We start from the raw sequence: 10169 nt of genomic DNA on the forward strand, positions 1-10169 counted from the left end.
AAATGGGAGCACAGTCATGGAGGATGGGTTTTCTCTAGGGATCTCGTGAGTATCTAAATCAAATGATCGTTTCCAACCAATATACGTGTACCCCTGTGCATGTAAATGGTACGAGAGCACACGTGGTTTTGGGTTTTCCATTCTCACATTTACATTTTCTTCTATTTCCATTGCACCCTCCCATTTACATCTACACATGTCATAAACCTAATCTTGTAAATTTATTCAGATCGTGTCAAATATAATAAACCGTTGGATGATGACACGTGATACGCTTACATTTTTTGAAGTGCACAACATCGAGAATTCGATATCCATGTCATGTGCTAACTGCATTCTAGAAAGCTATAAGCAATTTACAAATAGTTCTACTAGAGATTGATCCAACTAGCTACACAGTTCTTCCTACTACCTATTTCTAACTTAAGTGGCTTCAATGGTCATTGACTCCATGTTGTACCCCATTTAGAGATAATAGTTGTTGGACACCCTCGTGTCTACTATATACTCCCTCGCGCAGTGTGTGTCAAGTACTTGTGGCTTCATAGGAGCTACACTTGTCTACTCCCTTGTATGAGCATGAAGGAGATCATTTTGGCTCCTCCTAACCCTTTTCCACCTCTAGTAGCTACAAGCTCCATTTTCCATAATAGTCCCAATTCTAGATACCTTCTTGGATACTCTCAAACGAGGCCATTATTTGGATTTTCTATCCTCGAGCAAGGGATCTCTTATCTTTCATTGATGATTCCACTCTATGGGGACGTGGGAAACTTGACCAAATTGGGACGTCTGAATGTGCAGAGCTCCCGAGTGGCTATGTGTCCGAGCGAGTAAGGCCGAGTAGGCCAAAGACAAGTGGCCGAGGGCCGATTTTGGGACTCAACCCAGAATTGAGCCACTTGGATGGGCCGAATGCCGCATGTTTCTTATCAACATGATGAAAAATGAGCCAAACGGAGCAATTTACGACAAGGTAATCATCAAGCACTTCCAGATCATATCCAACTTATCTCATATCTTGAAGTGCAAATTAGGTCCATTGTAGCCATTCTTTAGTGGACTTTTGTAGCCCATGGCAAAAGCTACAGCCTTGCTACTAAGTGTTCAGATGTGAACCAAAAAGCTGTAAAATGCAATAAATAGGTTTGCAATAAATAGATATTAAATCCACAAGGTCGAATCATTTAGATGCACATAGGCACTAGGACCAACGTGCACTTAAATACTAACTTTCTATAGATGGCTATCCTCAACATTGGCAAGATTGCGAATACCTCCAACTTCAAGTGGCTTCAAATGCATCTACTATAATTCGTAATTTCCCTTTCTATTAAGAACGGATATGACATTGGGTGCTTCTCAAACATATTAATGCTTCTATCTATTATTGCAGTTGTTGAGTTACTAGGACAAATTAAGGCCTTAGACATGTAAGCTCCATCAATCATCACAACAAACTCTAGACCACTTACTATATAGAAAGTTCACACTATAACTAGGAAGAATAGCAATCAAACTAGAAAGAATGTAGAATTTTCTAGTTATAACTAGATAATTTTGTCATCACGAATCTCTTCTAACTAGTAAATCCCTTTTTCTAGATAGTATCTAGAAAGTTGAAGCCTTATCTAGTAGCATTATCTAGTAAGTTATTGTATATCTAGTAACAATATCAACATAACTAGGAATTTCTTTTTTCACTAGTCATAACTAGCAAGTACTATCATCTATCTAGGAAATTATGGATAGTCTTTCAAGTTAACGTAGACTCACGATTTTGCTAGGTAAAACTAGTAAATAAATATTAGTTTATTTGAAATTTACATTTGTATATTACTCACTTATGAGCTAAGCTTTCGATTCCACACTTATAGCTATACTCACTAGTTTGTGTAGCCTATGCTTAGTCTAGCCTATCCATAGCTTATATATAGCCTAGCTTATACATTAGGCATAGGATAAGCACATGCTAGGTTAGGCATTGGCTCGATAATATAAAGTAGGAACATTATATGCTATGCATAAGAATACAACTTATATATGGCATTTTCTAGGCACAAGGTAACCATAGAATAGGATAGGGTTGCGTTAGGCATTGGCTCCTAGCATATGCTTACCCTATGTCTAAACTCTTCCTAGAATATGCTTAGACTATGTATACACATAGGATTGGCTTATAGTATGCCTAGTATTTTCCTAACTTGCCATATGTGTACCCTATGCCTACCCCCTGTGTATTTATGTTAGACATACCTATGTCTAGCCACTCTATAGCCTTTATCAGTTTGTCTGTACGAGGAGCCTATGCATATACCTTGCCTATATAACTAATCCAATCTAAACCTAAGCCTAAGCTTAAGCTCTACCTTACTACGAGCCTAGCCCTAACACTAACCTTTAATGTAGTATAAGCCTAGTATATATTGAGTCTAATTCTAATTTAAGGTAAAGAATATAGAGAGTAAGATAGGCTTATACATCATGTGTTACTTCTAAAATAAGTTGTATTTAGTCATTTTGTGGATTCTCATTAATTTTGACCTATTTGTAGTACAATTCTAACTTTTTATATGCGTGATGATGATCATATTGTGCTAAACAGATGATAATAGGCAATTAATTTGTTTTGCTTTTGGTGAGCAAATAACTAGACAAGTATAGAGATGTAATGATTGTAATATTGATCACTAGTGGAGTGCAATGTGAAATTATTACTATTAGGAGATTGTTATCACATACAGCTATTTATATGCTTTAGCTTTAAAGTGATTGTACTCATCTATTTAGAGTGCATTGTTGTCTCTATTTTCTTTTAATTTATTCATATTCATTAATTTTTTCATTAATTAATTGTAATTATAATATTAAAAATAAAATATTAGAGCTAAGTTTAGGCTTATGTTAGAATTAATCATTTTGAGTGCGATTGAGTCGTCCTCATTTACACTGTTTGCTAGTTATAATATGCTTTTGTAATTAATTTGGCTCAATTTTCCATTGCAATCATCGCTTTGATACCATGGAGTTGATTCTTACACATGGTCTATGATCATAGCAGCAAAGTAATGGTTGAAGTATTGGTGTAGTGAACCACTAAACCACATACTTCATAGATTATCTTAAGGGACTGAGAATTAGCAAGATTAGTTGAAGAAGTTGATCTATCACTTGTGCACAAGTAACTAGCTTATTGACGAGTGGAGTGTTGTTCCCATTGCATCGAGCAGCATTTTTCTCACTTGGCTATAGGTTGAGGTGTACATGGCATCTCCCCTATATCATAAGTACCTACATGAGTCTCATCTTGCAACATATCTACAAGCTATCAATATTGTATGGGTATATATTTGCATCAACCATGGCTAAGCATGAGCATTCACCACATTGGTTAGTACCCTTGAACCACACTGTCTTTTCCCTCTTCATCATGCGGACCACACATTGCCTTTTTCACCCAACCACTTAAGCACCTTAGTCCACTCAACTACTACGTAGATAGGCCACATGATTGTTTAGCCACATTGGAGAACTCGATCACTTGAAGCACATCCTCCTAACTACTTGGAGCACTTTGGCCACATGTTTAATTAAGCAAAAATTCAAGCACACTCTTCCACGTGCACATACTCAATCACATAGTCACGTAGTTGCACAATCATGCACTTTATTTCAACTCACTTTACCATCTCCACTCTCTTACCCTTGATCACGAGGCACCCTCTGACCACATTGAGAACTTCATTTTTTTATGACAATAACCTCACTCAACAATTTAGGCCACATTAGGCACTCATGAATCACTCTAGGTAGCATTAGCACATGATTATATAATACTTAGATACTATACCACCATCACACTCTACTACTTAGTGCTCATAGCATAGTGATGTGGATGGTTTTGGGAATGGGAATGGGAATGGGGATGTGGACTAGAATTGCCCTCCTTTGCCACCATCAAAGAGGGCTCTTATAAGTGGATGAGATTGGGATGTGGGTTGGTTTGAGGATGGCAAGCTAGAAAATGGCCATCCCATGTCATTATGGCTCATAGCATTTTACTAAAAGAACACCTTATCCACTCGATTACTTAGACATATTGAAGCAGATGATTACCTTATGCACTTAGGTAATATATAAGGCCAAATTTGCACGATTCTTGGACAAGAGTGCAAATACTTTCACACATTGTAGATGCATTTGTACACACACTTTCAAGTACCTTAGGATCAGAACTAGGGTACAAGGTCTTTGGGGCAATTTGTACATGTGTGAGAGTAAGATGCAATACATTAGTCCACATGTACATATCGTGTCTGGAGAAATTAAAGTGAGAGTGTGGATCTTCTTCTTCAAGCTTCTATGTGGTTCTTTGAATTCTTCTTCAAGCTTCTATGTGGTTCTTTGAATATGAATTAGCTCTCTTATAGATTAGGAACCCTTCACATTAGCAAATCTTATAGGAAAAAGGATAGCATGCAATCTATTGATTTTAGTGGGGATTAAAAGAATAAGGGTATATAGCACATGAAAGACAGTGTGGAAGAAGAGGTTTTAGTAATGGCTAGCAGGGTTTTGCATGTTTTCTACCTAATTAGCTATGAAGCCAAAGAAGCTTTGTAAGACCTCCATTGAGGCAGCATGATGCATATAGATATCATCAAGATAAGGTTCCTTAAAAAGGACATCTGTGTTGGTGTTGCCTAGCTCTATGTGTATTCAAAGTGTGTTGCACTCGCAAAAGGAGAATACGTGTTTGACAAGTTCCCAGTACCAAACAAAGTCTCTTGAAGTGCCTTGATCACTAGAGATAGGCAAAGCATGGACATGGTGCCGAAGCTTTGAGATGTTTTGGCAACATCTCAAAGGTGAGTGTCTACAAATTTGGTCACCCATACTTGCATTATGAAAGCTTGTATCAAAGAAGGGAAAAAAGATACAAGCCAAGGTACACAAGCTGGGGCTTATTTAGTCACTTTTGGTTGCATCTTCAAGGCATGTGGATGCATAGAAGTGGCATAGAAGGGCTAAGAAATACACATGATATAGTAGTTGTGGCATTGTATTGGTAGATATGTGTGTTGAACTTAGCTTGCTTTCAAAAGCACAAGAAGTGTTTAATAAGCTGCCAACTCGAAATTTAGTTAGCTTACTAACCAAGCCAATGAAAGCCAAAGTTGGAGGCTTTGATCATATATTACACGACTCTTTACATATTGGAGGGATTTTGGAGCACTAAACATTGGAGGGATTTCAGAGCACTAAATATTGGAGGGATTTTGGAGCACTAATTAATGGTGCCAGGATACCATCATCGATCTAGACAAGGTGGCTCAAAAAGATCATTCGCTGTAGAGGTTGGGGCATAAACATGAGTCAACACTTGGTCACTCGGTTCTCACCAATTATTGAACTCCATTGCTAGCCCCTTTTCCTCTATACATGCTTCTTCAGCAATACATCTATAATATTTTTACTTGACAAATGTCATAGAGCATATCAGGCTCTAATACCATGAAGAAACTGTAAGCAAGAAGGGAATAGAGATGGCTCTAATACCTCACTTGACTATAGAATAGAAGGGTTTACATCCACCACTCTAAAGGTATTCTTGTTATTCAAAAATTCATGCCATCTTAGTCTTTCATCTCTTGCACTCAAGCTCTAACATACTCGTTCAAGCAATTGTTGCTTGCTAACTACAATTACTTTATCCACATCTACCACCACAATCTATTCAAAAGGAAAACCATTTGTTGGCATGAATGATAATGACAATTCACAGATAAGGCAAACATAAGCTCATGATTTACAACTTCAACAATTATGCAATCTCTCTTTTCCATTGAGTTCTTTTCATCATAATTGACCCCAATGCAAGTAATGAAAATAGTTCTCGTGTTAGAAGTAGCTCAAAGGGGTAAACAAATCCATATGAAATCCAAAAGGAGAGTAAGGGAGGGAGTACATATATGACAACCAAAAAAGCCAATTCAAGGTAGGAAACAAACCAACAATCCAATGGATAATCCAATGTAGAACTAGATGAGATCCATAGATACCATCATTGAGATTATCAATATGTATGGCAAAAATCAGGATTGACTTCAAAGAGGGTTGCATGTTAGTAGTTAGCAATGTAGGGAGCATATTATTACGACTCTTACTAAGTGTTCTAGTAATGGGATGTTTTATCAACTTCTCAAAGACGTGGAGCATTACATGGAGGATTTGCAAAAACATAAAGGTGAAGTTGCCAAAACTTAGTCTAAGGGAAATGGTATCTTATGGGGTTGGTGCTTCAACTAATTGATTTTATAAATTGATGAAGTAAAAGAAGCAACAAGAGTTCATCACTATGATAGATGATCAAGGAGGAATCGTGGAATTTTTGTGGATGTTTCAATCTCTTTAGAATGTATTTGTAAATGGTCTATGCTTAGGTCCATTTGAGGTAAAGAGGTCGATGTGAAAGGGTGTCTCATTGCCCCATTACTCTTTGCCACCATAATCACCAACCATTAAGAAAACACTTGGTCTCCCAATTCTTTGCCAATAATAACTAACCAATATTGTGAAAGTAGAGAAGCAACTAGTAGATGTAGTTGATGAAAGTGTATGAAAGTTTTCTAGAGCTATCTAGGGTTGTAACTAATGTGAGCAAAATCAAGTTTATTTACCTAGGATTGAATGAGTTAGCAAAGTTGCTAAGGGAGCCAGGCTTCCAAGTAGCATAATTGAAGCTGTAGTTGCTTGATTCTAAATAATTTGGGTGAGGGCAGGTGTGCATCTAGATGACTTTACATTACTATCTTTTCTATCTGCTTGCAGCCGTGCTGGTCTTGTTGTTGAAGGGCAAGGGGATTTGAGAGGCTTTGCTCCTCTAAAAGGATGAAAGAATTAATGAGGAAGCTACTTAGGTTCATGGATAAATATATTTATCCAAATGAACCATTTTTTACTTCTCATGCTCAGGCAAAAAATGGGCTGGACAGTGCATTCGTTAGAAGAGAAACTTCAATACTTGGCCAAAGGGGAAGGCTTATGGAACTTATGGATTCCTATCAATAGTGCAGCACTAGCATCAAAAATATTTTCTGGTAGTGTCTGTTCTCATGCAGAGAACGACAGACTACTTGGAGCTGGCTTGAGTAATCTGGAGTATGCACATCTTTGTGAAATAATGGGCCGCTCTTTATTTGCGCCTCAAATTTTCAACTGTAATGCTCCAGAAATTGTTATTGGTAAAAAGGGGCTTTTTGAATGCATAAAAGCTACAAAAACTGAGAATAGTAAGATAAACACAGATAGAAAACAATGGTAAAAGGCTAAGAAAAGGGGGAAGAAAAAGCAACGAATGAGAAAAACAGGGGAAGAGGTTCGAATGTTGGAGGGAGAACTGCAAATTAGATGCAACGAGCGGAAGTTGTAGAGGAGACAGAAGGAATCGAAGAGGTGATACAACGGAGGTAGGGAGGGGACGAAGAGGAAGCTGTGAAGTCGAAGAACGCGGCAGCCTTTTAAGGATCATCGAGTGTTGCTTTGAGGGATGTCCAGGTTCATGCTTCTTTGTTGCCAGACTGATCTACAATTCAGTGATGATTACCAACTTTTCTCGGCAGTGTTAAACTAGATTTTCGTGTGATCAGCTGATCATCATCGCGTTGATGACTGCGTGTGGTAGCATCTCCCTTCCTGTGGGTCGCCCACTTCGCAATCATAGCAGACTGCTGGTGCTTCTGTATCAGCATGTTGGCCTTTGCCCCTTGCGCTGTGGATCTGCACTTTTGCTTCGCGCTGCACACTGTAAGACGAGGGAAACACAGACTCAGACATGGATCCGCTGAGGAAGCACCACAAAGTTTGAAGCAGAAGTGATTGACATTCCTCCAACTCCGAGTCATGGTGAAGGAAAGTACGCTGCCTTTCCCTTCTCGAACATTGGGGTTTTGCTCCTTAACAAGTACCTGTTGAGCATCTATGACTACAAGTACCCCATATTTTTTACCATGCTTCACATGTGCGTATGTGCTGTATACAGTTATGTTGCAATAGCATGGCTAGAGATTGTGCCTATGCAGTATATCTTGTCAAAGTAGCAGCTTTTGAAGATTATTGCTCTTAGTGTCATCTTTTCATTTTCTGTAGTGTGTGGCAACACATCCCTGAGGTACTTGCCGGTATCTTTTAACGAGGTCAGGTTTACCAGGTTTGGAAAACAGGTTCAGCTTTCTGAGGGAGAGATTAGGCAGCTTTGCCAGTATTCCAGAGACATCTTTCAAAAACCAAGTTGTTGAGTCCTGTGATACAAGAAGTTTCTTTTGGAGCTGCTTTTGTAGAGCTCTTGGAAGTCTTCAAATGAACAGTCAGATCTGTTTTTCGGGAAAGTAGATATTGCATATTCAATTTGTGGAGTCCTATATTAATGATGCAATACAGTTCTGTTTGTTGGTCATGGATGGTGATGCACAATCAGATCATTATTTGGAGTCCTCTGAAAAATTCTTCAGCTAGCTGCTATTTAGAATCACTTCCAGAGTGGGCTTTCTTGCTTCTTGGAGTTTCATCCAAGCAATGCTTTTGGGTCCTACATCCAAGCAGATACGATCCAAAGCAGGAATGTGCCCCAGCTCTCTTTACAATGATTTTCACTACAGTTGCATTTATATTGGGAGCTTTGACGTCCATAGTGTCGGTATTTTTGGGCATGATGATCGCAACATATGCGAATTCTCGCACAACTTTGGAAGCCAGAAAAGGGATAGGCAAAGTATTCAAAATCGCCTTCGAATCAGGTTCGGTGATGGGTTTCTTACTTGTTGCTAATGGCCTCATAGTTTTATACATCACTATAAAACTGTTCCAGCTTTATTACAAGAATGATTGGGAGGGCCTTTTTGAGGCCATCACTGGCTATGGGCTTGGATGCTCATCTGTGGCTCTATTTGAAAGGGTTGGAGGTGGAATCTATACCAAAACTGCGGATTCTTACTTGTGGTAATACTTGGCATGAAGCCCATGATGCAGGGATTCTTACTCTGAGCTTTGGAGTTGTGGCCCTCATGGGTGCTAACATTAATGCCATTCAAATTCCCCTTTTGAAATTTGGTGGTAGAGACTATCTTGTATATATATATGATGTTTGCAGCTATTGTGACTTGTACATTCATAGTCTGTCATTCCTTTGTCAACATGGTGGTCATTTAATTCACTTTCAAAGTCCATGTTTTGGAGGTAGATATATTTTTTTTCTTATGCTATTGAAGAGTTTGTCTTATAGAGTACTTCTTTGAGCACGCTTGATTTTTGAATTTAGGTACTTACCTATAGATCAGTGGTGTTTTGCAACATAGAGGCAACAACAATGGGATCAAGAGTACACATTATCATCAAGAAATGGCTTCTCGTGGCATAGTTTATGATATGGATATTGATCCATACAACAAGATAGCAGTAACTGTTGGACAGGTTGGAAGTTCTTTTCATGGAAGGTTACCACAAGTTTTATATTGAAACATGATTGGCTAATATGTTAAGTTATTTGTCTTGTATGGTTTCAGGATAAGAAGCTGAATATGCTCAATCTTGCTAGTGGGAAGTCCGTAAGATGCTTCAAACCAGAAGGAGAAGTTGGTGAGCCCATAAAAGTATGAACAATGAATTCCTTGTTTTCACCTGCTCAATTTACTGTCAGATGGTGTAAAGAATAGGGAAAAAAAGGTATGTGTGTTTTGATGTTTTACGAATGGTGCATAAGATCAAATTGATGTTGTTTTTACAAGGATTTCTACTCTCTTCAAATAAGAAAGCTCAATATAATAAGGATTGAACCTTGTTCTTCTTAAGGTTGACCACTTGAAGATAATTGGCAAAGCCACATCTCTTTATATCTCACTTTTTCTGTCTGTAGATTTGCTACTTTTGATCTTTAAGACATTGGGTTTGTGTACAATATTTGTCATCATAGTTTCCGATGTCTTTTGCCCCTTTCTGTGGTAGGTTCGCATTGATCCTAGTGGGTCATAAGTAGTTTGATCACATTCTTATAAGAGCATGCATATGTATGACATATCAAGTTCTTTTGAATCAATATGGGAGGCCAAAGTTTGTAGTGCAACATGTTTTTGAAATACTAACATCAACATATACGTTAATAGGAATAAATATGG

The 10169-nt window shown here is 38.1% G+C and overlaps 1 long non-coding RNA gene across 1 annotated transcript; it reads left to right on the forward strand.

Moving 5' to 3' along the window:
- The first annotated feature begins 7817 nt into the window (after positions 1-7817).
- Positions 7818-9642, forward strand: LOC148021935 (uncharacterized). Its single transcript, XR_015694318.1, has 3 exons — positions 7818-7915; positions 9317-9468; positions 9561-9642. It is a non-coding gene; the product is annotated as an uncharacterized LOC148021935 (long non-coding RNA).
- The last annotated feature ends 527 nt before the right edge of the window (positions 9643-10169 follow it).

The sequence above is a fragment of the Lygodium microphyllum genome, chromosome 17 (genome assembly GCF_053477565.2).
Source record: "Lygodium microphyllum isolate KBCC chromosome 17, Lygodium_microphyllum_v1.1.10, whole genome shotgun sequence".
NCBI lineage: Eukaryota > Viridiplantae > Streptophyta > Polypodiopsida > Schizaeales > Lygodiaceae > Lygodium > Lygodium microphyllum.